Below are 15,839 nucleotides of genomic sequence, written 5' to 3'. Positions count from 1 at the left end.
TGATGCATGATCAAAATTCATCAAAAATGGTAAAGGCAAAAAGTCATTTTTCAAGTGAATTCATTTGTATTTTTGGTGTGGAATGGTGAAATTGAGAAATACAAGGCCTATGCACATGGAACCAATTCTAACACACTCCAAATGCCAAATAGAACTTGCGGGAACTGTCATGTACTGTTACATTGCCAATTTGCAAAATGACTATTTTGGACATTTCATTAAGAATCTCATTAGCACTAATCATCTCAATTTGCTAATTTGGATTAAAGAAGTTGATTAAGCATTGGTATATAATGTTAACTGTAACAGAAAATGCTAATGACATCACACTCTCCAAGATCTAACAAACGTTTTCATCAAATTCTCTCCAAATTCTCCAAAGCTTCTTCAACTTTTTCATCGATTCTGGTCCAAATCTTCATCAATCTTGTTGATCCTTGCTTGATCTACACTCCATAAGCCTTGGTGAAGGACTGTTCCATTGAATTCGTGGCTAAACATTGCTGGATTTGGACTGTCATACATATGCTCATCAATGGAGTTTTGAAGATTCTTGCAACTGGAGCATCGTTGAGCTGAGGAATCTTTTCCAAACATCTTCCATAGCCTTGCACTTCATCTGTTTCGCATAATTGGACCTTGAAAAGCACAAATCACGATCTGCAATCTCCAAGAGGTAGAGTTTTGATTTCCTCCATTGCATGAACTATTATATGGCTTTTGTAGGTCTTTGATTGTAGATCATCATGTTGTTTATAGTTTTTGATTTGGTTAAGTATTGGATGAGAAATCGTGAGTTGAAGTTTGATGTGCATTTCTTTTTTTGATCGATCTGGTTAACATGTTGAGAGTTAGGAGAAACTAGTTACATATCCATGATCTAGGTTGAGAGACGGTTCCAATGATGTATAGTTTGCTCGTTTTGGTGAGAAATTGTTCTTGCCAATTTTCTGGAAATTCTGGAATTGTTCTTGATGAAGAACAAGAGCCAGACGCGTTTGATCCAAAATTTCCATGGCCTGGTTTGAAAACGTGTTTCCCGCTCCCTCCAGCCACTCACAACGCGCCACTGAATTAAATTGACACGGCGTCGTTTTGGTTTAGTTCCTTAATATTACGACTTTGCCATTTTCACATATTAATTCTAATTCATTTCATTTCTTTTTCATTTCTATTTTCATTTTCATCCATGATCTTTAGAAATTCATATCTAATTCCTTTTTTGTCCAAAATTAGTGAGACTTTTTGCATTGTTCTCCTTGTGATGTGTAGATTTTAATGATGATTTTTAATATTTTTGTGCACATGTGGAAAATAAAAATGCTTAGGGATTGATTGAATGTATGCAATTTGTACATGTTTCACCATATCACTCATGAAATGATGATGCTTCCAAAGAAATGATTGAAATTTTTGTGCTTATTCTTGACTCTTTGATGGTGATTTTGGTATGTAGTTTGTAATTTTTGGATACCTGGCTGAGGAGATATGAATTTTTGATTAGAGGTGTGACAATTTGTGTCACACCATGCTTGATGAATTTCATGATTTTATTTGCCTTGCTTAGGGATGTTGAATTGAGCCAGATTTTTGCATGAATGAGCATATGTATGTTGAGATCACATATGATTTTTTCTGGAATTTTTGATGGCATTTCCTAATTGATTGAGATTTTCTCTTCTGTTGGATCATTTTGTGACATTTTGTGACACATGTTGGCATTTGATTTGTGAAATTCTCATGATTAATTGGATGGATGTGAAATTTGACGTGTGAATTGTATACACATTATAGGTCATTGTGGTTTTGATCCCATTCATTTATCTTGTTGTGTCACTGTTTTATGATTTTTGGAAGTTGATGCTTGTTTTGATGCCTTGTGTTGGCTTGCTTGAACTTATCTGAACTTCTTGATTTTCATTGACCTACTTCCTTTTGTCCAATTGAGCTGAAATTTGATATGCTATTCATTGAATATGTTCTGTTTAGACTTGAATTTTTGTGGAATTAATTGAATTGTTTTGGTATGCATTTGCTTGAGATCTTTCTGTTTGGTTATTTGAGTTTGCAAATTGCATGTTTGATGCTATTTTGTGCATGAAATGATGATGGTGAATGATATGAGCATGGGACCAATTGCATTTGTTTCTAATTTGTTGGAATGTGATTTTGGAGAATTTTCACTTGCTGTTTTGATTTTTTCATCTCCCTTGGACCCTAGGCTTGGCCTAGTGGTCTTGTTTCTCATGTTTGGTTTGGATTTTCAGGTTGAGATGCAAATGCCTTAAAGGAGGAAAATGCAAGTTAATTAAGTTGACTTGTGAATTGTTTAGGACTAACCTTGACTTTGTGTTGTAGGGTTTGATGCTTGAGTTTGAGCTCATGGCTTGCACTTGTGTGCATTAACTTGTGTTTGACTGTACAGATTAACATTTGCTGTTTACTGTTGGTTTGTCTGGTATACTGATGATATTTGATTGATTTCAGGTACATTAGTTGCTAACAGTTCTTTGAGAACTTGCTTGATGTTGCTTGGTTGTATAAACCAATTGAGGTAGACTCTCTTGTCTCCATGTAGTCTGGAAGACCTGGCCTGTTACTTGGCCAGGCAACTGTCTGAAGTCCTCCTTAAGAGGCGATGTTTGTGATTGTTTAAACTTTGTCCCCAAGCAGGTAAAGACCTTGATTAAGGCAATTGGCAGAACCCAAGGGATGTGCAATCCATCCCCTTCTATTCTTGTTGAGTCGTCCCTCTGCTCACACCACTGTGTTGACGCATTGGGACATTAACCCAAGATCTTGTACAGTTGTACAGTTGTGTCACAGTCATGAGTGTAGAAGGGTTCCTCCTTTCTGAACCCACACTCCTTTGTCTGAAGCTCTCCCTGGTCAGGGATAAGAGCTGTGAAGTTTAATCTTCACTCACCTTTCATCTGGCTTCACCCTGACTCTCAATGTCAGGGTTAAGAGCTAACACTACCCTTGTACAGAGGACTTGCCTTGGCAGTCTAACCCATTGTTTGAGCCCACTTTTGACTGGATATAGTGTGTGCTACTTGAAATGTGAATGCTTTGTTTTGTTTATGCTTGCATGCTTTGCTCTTTCCTGGTTAGGATTAGCTTGCTGTTGTGCAAGTAGGTAGAAACCATAACATAGGGCAATGATGCATGATAACACCTAGGCTCGAGTCCAGCTCCCTAGTCGTGTCTCCCTTTGTTATCTGGTTAGTTTTTCTCCCCTGTTGGGGGGAACTACGTCGCCCTGATCCTCATACCAGATGAGGTACGTAGGCAGGAGACCGCGCGAGGTCTCTCCGGGCACTTTTTTTTGTCTTTTTGTGTGTGTTTGCTTGACAGTTGCTAGGCTCGAGTTCCCGACTCCTTAGCGACTTGTTGTTGGTTCCCTCTTGTGTGTCAGGATATGGATGTAAGCCCAGCGATTGGCTGTCCGTATCCTGATTGTGTTTGTTTGGTTCGGATGCCGATGTAAGTCCAGCGATTGGCGTTCGGGTTCCATGTTTGCCTTTGTGTGCGTTGTGTCTTGTTTGGCGTGCGTGAGCCGAACTACGGCAGCTCTGATTCTCGTTCCAGACGAGATACTTAGGCATAGGACGCGATGTCCTAGCGAGCCCTCTTCCTCTTACCCCACCTGTGTTGTTTTCGGTGTGTGTGTGTGTGTGATGTTTGTTTAGCAACCTTTTCTTTCTTTTAGAGCGTGGATCCCGTCGAGTACGACGGACGTGAGGGGTGCTAATACCTTCCCCTTGCGTAACCGACTCCCGTACCCTTTCTCTTTGGTCGCGAGACCATGCTTTTTCCAGGTTTATTTTGAGCGTTTCCTTTCCCTCTTTCGGGATAAATAACGCATGGTGGCGGCTCTGTGTTGTTTTTGTTTTAGCCCGCCGGTTGTTTTTCGCGGATACGACAGTAGTCTATTTGAAGCAAAAGTAAAAAAAAGGAAGAAAAGGAGGTGCAAAAAGAAGTTTTTGGAAACAAATAGCAAAAGCCAAGCCCATCCCAAAGAAGGCACAGGCGTTGTGCCTGTGACGAGCGTCACAGAGGCTGTGACGAGCGTCATGCTGTATACACTTGTGTGACGAGCGTCACACATGGTGTGACGGACGTCACACTATTCCCCTACATTTTTGCCTTCAGAGACGTTGAGTCCTATTTGCACGCTGAATCCTATTTCCACGCCTATCCCTCCGTTACGTGAAGACCCCCTGACGCGGACTACTTCTGAAGACCGTTACGGAAAGTACCAATATAAATACCGGCTTTGCAAACCCTTCAACGGTTCCACGCTTCCAGACTTTTTCCAGTTTTCGCTTTTTCGCATATTTCTTTTTCCAGCAGCTTAAGCATATTCCTTATAGTACTTCTTTTATAATTTTTATATTGTTTCTTTTGCAATTCTATTTTCTTTTCTAGCACTTAATTAATTTTTCGCACAATAGTTTCTACACCGGAAGCTATTGTGTACCTTTTACCGGATCTAACCTTACGTTAGAATCTAGTTTTTTATTTCCTTCGCTTTATTTTTCTGCCTGATTGAAGAACTCAAGAACAAATCCAACCGGTCTGTGGTGGAGTGTTCAAGACTGCTATTTAATTATTCAAGTTCTTTATTTATTTGTTGAATTTATATATGCTTGTTTTTATTGTTGGTTTAGACTGCTTGCCTGCGATGAATCTGTTTATGCATGCTGATTATTTGGATCTGTTGAGTATGTCTGGCTAATTTATTTAGGTATTGGTGTGTAAAGTAAGCGGAATGAAGAAATCAAAACTAAGTTGGTTTAATTAAATTTAAAATTAAAATCACTCTTTTTACGGTCTCAATTTACAGGTTTAATAACAAAGTTTTTGTACGAAAGTAAAAGACATAAAGAAGTTAAAATCAATAGAGCGAGAGTTTGAGGTTTTGACTGGACAGTGTAAATTGGACATTAATTCTAGATCAGGGCGAGAGCAATTTCTAGAGTTAATTAAATTCTAACCTTTTTCAAAAAGTATTTTTAAAGATTGAATGTGAGGACGAGAGTTAAGCATTTGAATTTAATTATATAACCTAAGTCAACAGAGCGAGAGTTTGAGATAAGGGTGTTTAAACGATTAGTGTTTTCTTAAAAAGAGTTTCTACGGATTCTATTGTTTTCAAAAAGTGGTTTTTAACTTAATTATAAGTGACAGCTACGTTAATATAAAATCATAGTTTATTCAACAGAGCAAGAGTTTGAGATAAAACTTTTAATCAATAGCGTCAACTGAAAAGATTTATTTTAAAACCAAGAAACCAATAAAGAATTGATTTCCTAATTACGACGAATTACATACCGATATCCGCTTATTAGATATTAATTTTAGATCTTATTTTAGTTTTAGCTTTTTCCCCAAACAATCAAAGTATTACCTGCCTTAGCTTTACGAAGTAACCTTAGAAAACGGTATATCGATTCATAAGTCCCTGTGGGATCGATATCTTTTAAAACTAAGCGATAGAACTGTGCACTTGCAGTTTGTACCCCAATTCGACTCATAAAGTCGAGCGATCAAGTTTTTGGCGCCGTTGCCGGGGACTTTTATTTAGTCGATATCGTAACTCTTCTGTTACGCTGTAGAGACTAAGGCTTTTCTTTTTCTTTTCTTTCTTTCGTTGATTTGTATGCCACGCACTCGCTCACAAGGCGATCCGTTCTACTTACGAATCAACGATATCGAACTATATCTCCGAGTCTTACGACGAATTCGAGAATATCGTGCTGCAAACAATCTACCTCCTGTAGAACTTCCTGATTTCAAAAATATTTTCCCTTCGATACCCGAGATGGCAGAACCAGCTCGTGCTCTTAGAGATTACGCCGCTCCATCGCAAGATGAACCGCATTCAAGTATTGCTCCACCCGCAATCGAAGCAAACAACTTTGAACTCAAACCTTCACTATTGCAGGCAGTGCAACAGAACCAATTCTCTGGAAATCCTACCGAGGATCCTAATCTTCATTTATCCATATTTGTCCAATACGCTGATACTGTTAAAGCTAATGGTGTCACTTCAGAGGCAATTCGACTTCGTCTTTTTCCTTTCTCACTAAGAGATAGCACTAGAAGATGGCTCCAATCTCTTCCTTCCAACTCAGTCACCACATGGAACGAGTTGAAGAAAGTTTTTCTTGCTCGAGATTTTCCACCAAGCAAAACAGCTATGTTAAGAGCCTAAATAAATGGATTTAAACAGAAAGATAACGAGTCTCTCTTTGAAGCATGGGAAAGATACAAAGACATGATGAGACTTTGTCCACACCATGGTTTAGAAGACTGGTTAGTAATTCATACATTCTATAATGGTCTCCTGTACAACACGAGGTTAACAATAGATGCCGCCGCAGGTGGTGCACTAATGAACAAACCTTATGCTGACGCTTACCAACTTATCGAAAGCATGGCTCAAAACCACTATCAGTGGGGAAGCGAACGAACAATGGTGGAAAAACCTCAAACGAAAACTGGCATGTACGAGATAAGTAACCTTGATCATGTTAATGCAAAAGTGGATGCTCTGGTCCAAAAAATTGAAAGTTTAAATGTATCACCTCCAGCCACCGTAGTTGCCATAACTCAGAATTGTGAAGTCTGTGGAATCCAAGGTCACACTCCTGCAGATTGTCAACTCCTAACAGGAATCCAAGCGGAGCAAGTAAACTATGCTCAAGGAAGCCCTTACTCGCACACCTATAACTCAAATTGGAAGAATCATCCCAATTTTTCATATAAGAGTAATAATGCTCTATACGCACCTGGACAATCTCCAAATCAAGCCCCAGCTATACCTCCGGGATATCAGAAGCCGACCCCTTCTACATCTAACAATAACGCCCCTAGGAAATCCAACTTGGAAATCATGATGGAAAACTTTATAGCTTCTCAATAGCAAACCAATAAAGATTTCTTAAACCAGAATGTACACACTGGCGAACAAATTAAACAACTAGCAAGTAAAGTAGATGCCCTGGCTACTCATAACAAAATGCTGGAAACGCAAATATCACAAGTAGCTCAACAACAAGCGCCTACTGCTGCCCCAACTGGTACATTTCCTGGCCAACCCCAACCTAACCCAAGAAGCCACGCTCATGCAATTATACTGAGAAGTGGAACGGAAGTGGAAGGACCGTCTGACCCAAGGATAGAAAACCAAAACTCTAAAAAGTCAACTGAGGAAGAAAGCGAACCTAAGGAAAAGGAAGAGAGTAATAAGGAAACCGTAGAAAAGAAGGAACCTTATGTACCTCCACCACCTTATAAACCACCTATCCTTTACCCTCAAAGGCTTATTAAAACCAAAGATGCGGGCCAATTTAAAAAATTTGTCGACCTACTGAAACAATTAAACGTCACAATTCCGTTTACAGAAGCTATTACGCAGATGCCCTCATATGCCAAGTTTTTAAAAGAAATTCTTTCTAATAAAAGGAAACTTGAAGATAGCGAAACCGTTACACTCACCGCTGAATGTAGCGCTATAATACAAAATATGCCTCCTAAACTTAAAGACCCAGGTAGTTTCTCTATACCCTGTCACATAGGAAAATTTGTCATTGACAAAGCCTTATGCGATTTAGGAGCCGGTATTAGTGTTATGCCTTTATCCATATGCAAGAGACTTGAAATGGGAGAATTAAGACCAACTAAAATGTCTGTGCAACTAGCAGATTGTTCCGTTAAATACCCTGTAGGAATTCTTGAAAACGTTCCAGTGCGCATATGTCAATTCTACATTCCAACTGATTTTATAATTATGGATATTAGAGAAGATGAAGTTACACCCATTATACTGGGAAGACCGTTCTTAGCAACTGCCAGTGCAATCATAGACGTAAAACGAGGACGACTCACTTTCGAAGTAGGAGAAGAGAAAATTGAGTTCATTCTTTCCCAATTTTTGAAAGCACCCGCAATAGAAGATACATGTTACTTCATGGATATCATCGATGAATGCATAAAAGAAACGGAGTTAGAAAAAGACAAATCATCTGACTATCTTGTAGAAGACAAACTTAACCAATGTTTAGCAATAACACCGGACTCTACGCAATGCCTTAAGAAACCAACCTTAGACCTGAAAACACTTCCCAAAAATCTGAGATATGAATTCCTAGACTTAGAACTTGAACGACCAGTGATAGTTAATGCTGACCTAGGAAGACTCGAAACAGAAAAACTCCTGCATATCTTAAGAAAATATCCAACCGCACTAGGTTACAACATCACCGATCTTAAAGGAATAAGTCCTTCTATTTGTATGCACCGCATCATGCTAGAAGAAGACTGTAAAACTTCTAGGGAACACCAGAGGAGACTAAACCCGATCCTGAGTGAGGTAGTGAAGAAGGAAATAACCAAGTTATTAGAGGCAGGTATCATATATCCTATATCTGATAGCCAATGGGTTAGTCCTGTACACGTAGTACCGAAGAAAGGTGGTATAACAGTCATTGAAAATGAAAAAGGAGAAACTATAACCAAACGAATCGAATCGGGATGGAGAATGTGCATTGACTATAGGAAACTAAACAAAGCAACCCGAAAAGATCATTTCCCTTTACCATTCATTGACCAAATGTTAGAACGATTAGCAAAACATTCTCATTTCTGCTATCTAGACGGTTACTCAGGTTTCTTTCAAATACCAATCCATCCTGATGACCAAGAAAAGACAACATTCACGTGCCCTTTTGGTACCTTCGCTTATAGACGAATGTCGTTTGGCTTGTGTAATGCTCCTGCAACTTTCCAAAGGTGCATGATGGCAATATTCGCCGATTTTCTAGAAAACATCATGGAAGTATTTATGGATGACTTTTCCGTATGCGGACAAAGCTTTGAAGAATGTCTTGAAAACCTAGAGAGAGTTCTAGAGCGATGTGTAAAAGTAAACCTAGTACTTAATTGGGAAAAATGCCACTTTATGGTACAAGAAGGAATTGTTTTAGGACACATCATCTCGAACAGAGGAATTGAAGTAGACAAAGCCAAAATAGAGGTAATCGAAAATCTTCAACCCCCGAAAACTGTGAGAGAAGTACGAAGCTTCTTAGGACATGCCGATTTCTACCGACGATTCATTAAAGACTTCTCTAAAATAACTAAACCGTTGACCGAATTATTGATGAAAGATGCCGAATTCATATTCGACAATAAATGTTTAGAAGCATTTCAAACGCTTAAACAAGCACTGATCTCCGCACCCATAATGCAGACACCAGATTGGAATGAACCATTCGAAATTATGTGTGATGCTAGTGATTACGCTGTAGGTGCTATTTTAGGACAACAAAAAGATAAAAAGCTTCATGTTATATATTACGCAAGTAGAACTCTAGATGAAGCACAAATGAATTACGCCACAACCGAGAAAGAACTTCTAGCAGTAGTGTTTGCGCTAGATAAATTTCGTTCTTACTTGGTCGGAGCCAAAATAATCATCTACACTGACCACGCTGCTATCAAATACCTCTTAACTAAAAAGGATGCTAAACCTAGACTCCTAAGGTGGATCCTGTTGCTACAAGAGTTCAATTTGGAAATCAAAGACAAGAAAGGAACTGAAAATGTAGTAGCAGATCACCTCTCTAGACTTGAGAACCTTGAACCGGAAAGAACATCAATTAACGATGATTTCTCGTACGATAAGCTTATAGCTACTTTAGAAGAAAATAACGCTGATAAACAGGTAGAAACCACCTTAGCCATATCTGTTACACCGTGGTACGCTGACCTCGTCAATTATTTAGCTGCCGGAATAGTCCCACCTACCTTATCCTACCAACAGAAGAAACGATTCTTCTATGACATAAAACATTATTACTGGGATGACCCCTTACTTTTTAAAAGAGGCCCCGATGGTATTTTCCGTCGATGTATACCCGAAGAAGAGGTAGAAAATATAATCCAACACTGTCACTCCGCTCCTTATGGTGGACACGCAAGTACATCCAAGACCTGCTCTAAAATCCTACAAGTCGGTTTTTATTGGCCAAGTATATGGAAGGATGTACATGCAGCTATTAAGAAATGTGACAGATGTCAACACACAGGAAACATATCTAGACGTGATGAGATGCCACAAAAGGGCGTTTTGGAAGTAGAGATTTTCGACGTGTGGGGAATAGACTTCATGGGACCTTTTCCATCCTCTTTCGGTAACAAATACATACTCGTGGCAGTTGACTACGTATCAAAATGGATTGAAGCTATAGCCTCTCCAACTAACGACACACGAGTAGTAACTAGACTCTTTAAGAATATAATATTTCCAAGGTTTGGTGTCCCAAGAATAGTAGTCAGTGATGGTGGATCGCATTTCATATCCAAAGTACTCGAAAAACTACTGCTTAAGTATGGCGTAAGACATAGAGTAGCGACACCTTACCACCCTCAAACCAGTGGGCAAGTGGAAGTATCTGACAGAGAAATCAAACAGATACTAGAGAAAACAGTCGCCACTTCAAGGAAAGACTGGTCATTGAAATTACCAGAAGCTTTATGGGCTTACCGAACTGCTTACAAAACTCCCATAGGGACAACCCCATTTAAGCTAATTTATGGAAAATCCTGTCACCTCCCGGTAGAATTAGAACATAAAGCCTATTGGGCTATTAAAAATCTAAATTTAAACTATAAAGCCGCCAGTGAAAAGAGAATCCTTGATATAAGCGAATTAGAGGAACTCAGAAGAGACGCTTACGAAAATGCCAGAATCTACAAAGAAAGAACAAAACAATGGCATGACAAGCGCATATCAAGGAAAATCTTCAAACAAGGCGATACAGTCCTTTTATTTAACTCCAGACTAAAGTTATTTCCGGGAAAACTACGATCTAGATGGTCAGGTCCTTTTCAAATCACCAATGTTTTTCCCAGTGGAGCAGTAGAAATTAAAGGCAAATCTATGGAACCATTTACCGTAAACGGGCAACGTCTAAAACATTATCACTATGCAGAAAACAATGAAGATTCGCAAGTCTTGCACTTAGACGAAATGCCTCCAGAAATTATAGATTATAATTGATTGTTTTTATGTCGAGCTTCCGACATTAAACAAAGCGCTTAGTGGGAGACAACCCACAAATATTTTATTATTTCCTTATTCTAGTATTATTCTTCTATTTCTTCCTTAATTATTCTTTTAATTTTTGTTTAGTATTCATTCTTAATTTATTTTAATTTATTAAAAACTTTTCTCTTCTTTCGGCATTTGGCCAAATCCTGACTAAAACTCTTGTTTTTCTTTTCTCTAGCTAACACTAACCTGATGGGACATATTGATCCTATGGGTATCAAATTCAGAGGAACAGCTCAGAAACAAAAGTTTGAGGAACTAGCCACGAGAGAGATGCTACCTAGCCTGTATGCTGATGACTGGGCAATGACTGCCCTTGGACTAAGACAAAGTGTCCTGTATTTGCTGAATCAGATAGGGTGGGAAACCGCTCCTATCCGTAGACAATTTGTCACTTACCGGAGACTGACTCTAGAATTCCTTAGTTCTCTGATCTATCTACCCAGCCGTGGAAAAGGAATAAGTAGAGGTTTTATCCAGTTCAGAATGTTTAACATGGAATACCAATTTAATATTCAAGATTTTACCAACCTTTTAGGTTTCCCTACATCCTTTGACACATTCACAGTGAGCCAAGAAGAACTTTTTGAATATAGAGAACTTGAACACTTTTGGGGTAACTTGACTGGAAATGACGATCCCGAGGAACATGAGTTTCTCTCTGGAAGCATACATAACCCGGCCTTCCGTTATTTCCATAAGATCCTGACCCACACCTTATTTGGGAAGAAGCCAAACAGTACCACAGTTTCACGTGATGAACTCTTCATCATATTTTGTGCTTCCCAGAACCGTCCAGTAAACGGTGCCACTTTTATGTTAGCAAATTTGGACCACCTTATCCAAGATGAGCGAGCACCAATTCGAATAGGCGGTTTGATAACTATGATAGGTAATGCTATTGGATTACGTCAGCCTATGCTTGACTTAAGCCCTTTTTGTGGCATTACTACTATGAGTATACCCTTCCTCTTCAACACTTTGTTTATAGCAAACCTAGGGTCTGATGAGTTTGAGCTTATAATTGATAACCAAGTTCTTTGTCTATTCACCATGCCCGATCCTAGGACTAGTGTTCATAACCGCAATAACTGGCTCTACAATCTGAACGAAACCCCCTCTCCTGCTAGATCCACTGAATCCATCCAGGACTATGAGATTTGTGATGACCTGATTCCTTATGCTGAATCAGACCCTCAGACACCCTCTGGCTATTATGATATTGATCCTCCTCCTCAACCTGTTCAGACCGAAGAATCGGCAATACCCGACCTTAGACATCATATGCACGGAACTGATTATAACACTGCCATGGAAGCTTTGATGTCAGAACAAGACGCCCTCAGAGAAGAGTTCACTAGCTTGAGGCACGAATTTCTGGGATACATGAACAGTATGACAAACCAGTTTCACGAGTTACTATACCGTGTTAACTCCTTTGCTCCTCCGGCCAGAGATCGTGCAGATGGATAGAATTTATTTTTCTTAGTTATTTAGTCTTAAGTTAGATTATTTATTTAATGTTATTTCAAATTATGTTCGTATTTGTTTCTCTTTCGCATTTTTGTTTTTCTCCATTGTTACATTATGATTATTTTATTGAAGCTATTTATTCATTTTATTATGTAATATCTATTATGCTCTCTACTGTTGCTGCCTACATGACTTATTAAAGCACAATATATTTATGCATCATTATGCAAAGTAGAATGACATGCAGGAAAATTAAATAGCAAAATAAAATAATCTGAAGCAAAACAAAATAAATAATAAAAAAATAAATTACCAAGTTATTCTGAAGAACGCTAGCTGAAGCCATGCCAAAAAGACTGTGTGACGAGCGTCACACAACCTATGACGGACGACATGCCAAGTACTTGTTACGCCTGTCACGCCCCTGTGACGAGCGTAACACCTTTCTGACTAGGTGAACGTTACAGTGCCGTTGGAGACGACCGTTACACCCTTTCACTTTTTACCTTCCCCATTTATTCCCATTAACCCACATTTATTCACTTTTCAACCACCTCCTTTCCAACTTCCAAATTCTTTTCCTATAAATACCCACCAAACCTTCCTCCATTCACCACAAACCACTCTCTAATATCAAATACATTTCTTTTCTTTATTACTCCTTTAAATTCATTCATCAGTATGGCGGGAAATCAGAATTTCGGAAATATCATCTTCCGATCCGGAGATGACAACTATCAAAGGGAGCAATTCGAGTGCTTTCAACAGCGAGGCGTCGTCTCTACCAGGTATCCTGATTCAACTTATTTACAACAATTAGGATTACTTCAAGGTATAAAGTGGATGCTCCGCCTTGCCGATCTAACCTTTCTATGCACGCATAATCAACCCACCTACCCATCCCTAACCTTAGAATTCTTAAGTTCATACGCATACAACACTCCCGCCGGTGAGGACGAATTCTTAACCGGTACCGCAACCTTCCATATGTTCAACACCGAGTACTCCTTAAACCAAAACCAATTGAGTACCATGCTACAATTCCCCACAGAAGGTCAAGTCTACCCCAGAATCCCTCCAAACCTAAACTGGAGCACAGTTGCTGCTTTCAACCTCTTTAGGAAAATATCCGGAGTAGATGCCAACAACTGGGAAGAGCTTCTTGTTTCCCATATACATAACCCAACTATCCGGTACTTTATCCGCATCCTACAAAACACCGTTTTTGGAAGACCGAACAACAGCAAGGTCAACGCAAAGGAACTCTTTTTCCTCGAATGCGTCTTCGAACCGCAGGCTAAGGTAAACGCCGCCTCCTTCCTATTTCATCATATCCGCACTTTATGTGCTAGAGGCCGTCAACCTTTTGTAATTGGTGGATTAATAATCACCATAGCACTTGGCTTAAACCTAGGGGACCGACTCCAAACTTTAGAATCTTTACCTCCCCTATTTATGGATATAGGCTACTGTCGGTCCAGCCGCCTAATAAAGAACCGAGTAGGTGGAAAATATTACCTTATGGTGAATAACCAGGCCGTCCCAAGCGTTGTTCTCCCCAACATTTCCCTAACAGATGTCACCAATCCCAACCGCCACCTCTATGATCTGAATGCTCCTGAAGCCACCGAGCCTTCACATGCAAACCCGTCTGCAGACGAGTTCGAAGAAATGGAGCAAGGTGATAACGCTCCTGAACAACAATCAGTCCCGCTCAACCCTTTCGATACTGCAGCTGGCCCATCCTCCCGACGTCGTCGACGACGAAGGCCTGCAACCAACGACGACATCATGGATGCTATTGATGGTATGCAAGCACAGAATCTCGAAATGATGCATATGATGCGCCAAATGCAACAACAGCAGGAAGAGAGGAATACCATAACCGATCAGCGGTTCACTGAGTTGTTTAGCAGGTTCGACAACTTAGACTTACGTCAGCGATCACCAGGCCCAAGAACAAGAGGCGGAAGGCAACCTTAACTTTTCTTTTTCCTTTCTTTTTTGTATTTCATTTCATTTCCTTCAAACATTGAGGACAATGTTTTATTCAAGTATGGGGGGAAAACCATGTTCTTTCTATCCTCCATTTTCTTTTTCAAGTATGTATTTTTCTCTTCATTGTTATTTCCCTTATAAAAAAAAATATTATTATAATATAGATTTATTTTAAATTAAGTCCCTAGCGTGAAAACTTTCTATTATCTATTCCCCTCAAATTTTCATGAGCCATAATAACAGAAATTTAACACACCCAGTAAGTATAAAGGTTGCTTATTTTATAAAATTTGAGTGAAATCAAGACAAAAATTATTACCATAACAACGCTCTAAGAACCTCAACATGTTAGATCAGGATAAGTACCTATTATACCAATCCCTTGAACTTTTAGTTTTATAGTAACCCCGAGTAGTTTATACGAGAAGTCAGCACCATCTTAATAGCAAACTACGTGGAGAGCCGATGAATATAAGTGAATGATTCCCAAAGTAACATAAAAAAATATACATATCAGGAAATGCACTAATTAAGTTAGGTGATCCTTACCAGATCATTTAATCTAAAGGTTGCAGATCATACAAAAGCATAATATGAGAGATCCATTATGAGTTGGTTCAGCAGGTATCTGGTACTGAACTTGGTAGGGCGGACTACGGTCCGATCCCCCGCAATTTGCAATGGACTGAATAACGAAGTTATCCGACTTATGTACCAGAACTTCTAGCAAAAAAAAAAAGGGATCAGAATCATTAACCGGTTACTCCACTATGTGCGCGAAAAGATAAAGGGCTTAATGTGATTTCGCTAGAATGAAAACGGGTGAAATAAGAGTAAAGGAACTAGGATAGCTATAATGGCATTACTTGAAATGGTTTGCATAAGGTGAGGTTATCTGAGGTTGTGACGGTGGTTGTTGATGTCAAGATTAAACTCGAGTTACTTCTAAACAAGGTTTACATGCAACCTAGTACGAATTGATGTGTGTTTTGAAATTTCATCTGGCTAAAATTTAAAAAAAAAACAAGTTCTATACTGTATTTTGCTTGAGGACAAGCAAAGATCTAAGTATGGGGGAGTTTGATAACATGAAATTATATCACATTTTAGGACTTAATTCAATTAAATTATATTATTATTTACTCTAATTTATTTCATTTTATCAGATATTACGCGGTATTTCCTTTCTATTTATCGCAGGTAGTCTATTTGAAGCAAAAGTAAAAAAAGGAAGAAAAGGAGGTGC

At 39.0% G+C, this 15,839-nt stretch overlaps 1 non-coding gene across 1 annotated transcript; it reads right to left on the bottom strand.

The window, feature by feature from the left end:
• Positions 1-6,205: 6,205 nt before the first annotated feature.
• Positions 6,206-6,312, bottom strand: LOC127077726 (small nucleolar RNA R71). The gene has a single exon (XR_007787505.1). It is a non-coding gene; the product is annotated as a small nucleolar RNA R71 (small nucleolar RNA).
• Between the last annotated feature and the right edge of the window lie 9,527 nt (positions 6,313-15,839).

Source organism: Lathyrus oleraceus, chromosome 4 (assembly GCF_024323335.1).
Source record: "Lathyrus oleraceus cultivar Zhongwan6 chromosome 4, CAAS_Psat_ZW6_1.0, whole genome shotgun sequence".
In the NCBI taxonomy this organism is placed as follows: Eukaryota; Viridiplantae; Streptophyta; class Magnoliopsida; order Fabales; family Fabaceae; genus Lathyrus; species Lathyrus oleraceus.
The sequence above is the reverse complement of the archived record's forward strand: the minus strand, read 5'-3'. Positions and strand labels throughout refer to the sequence as shown.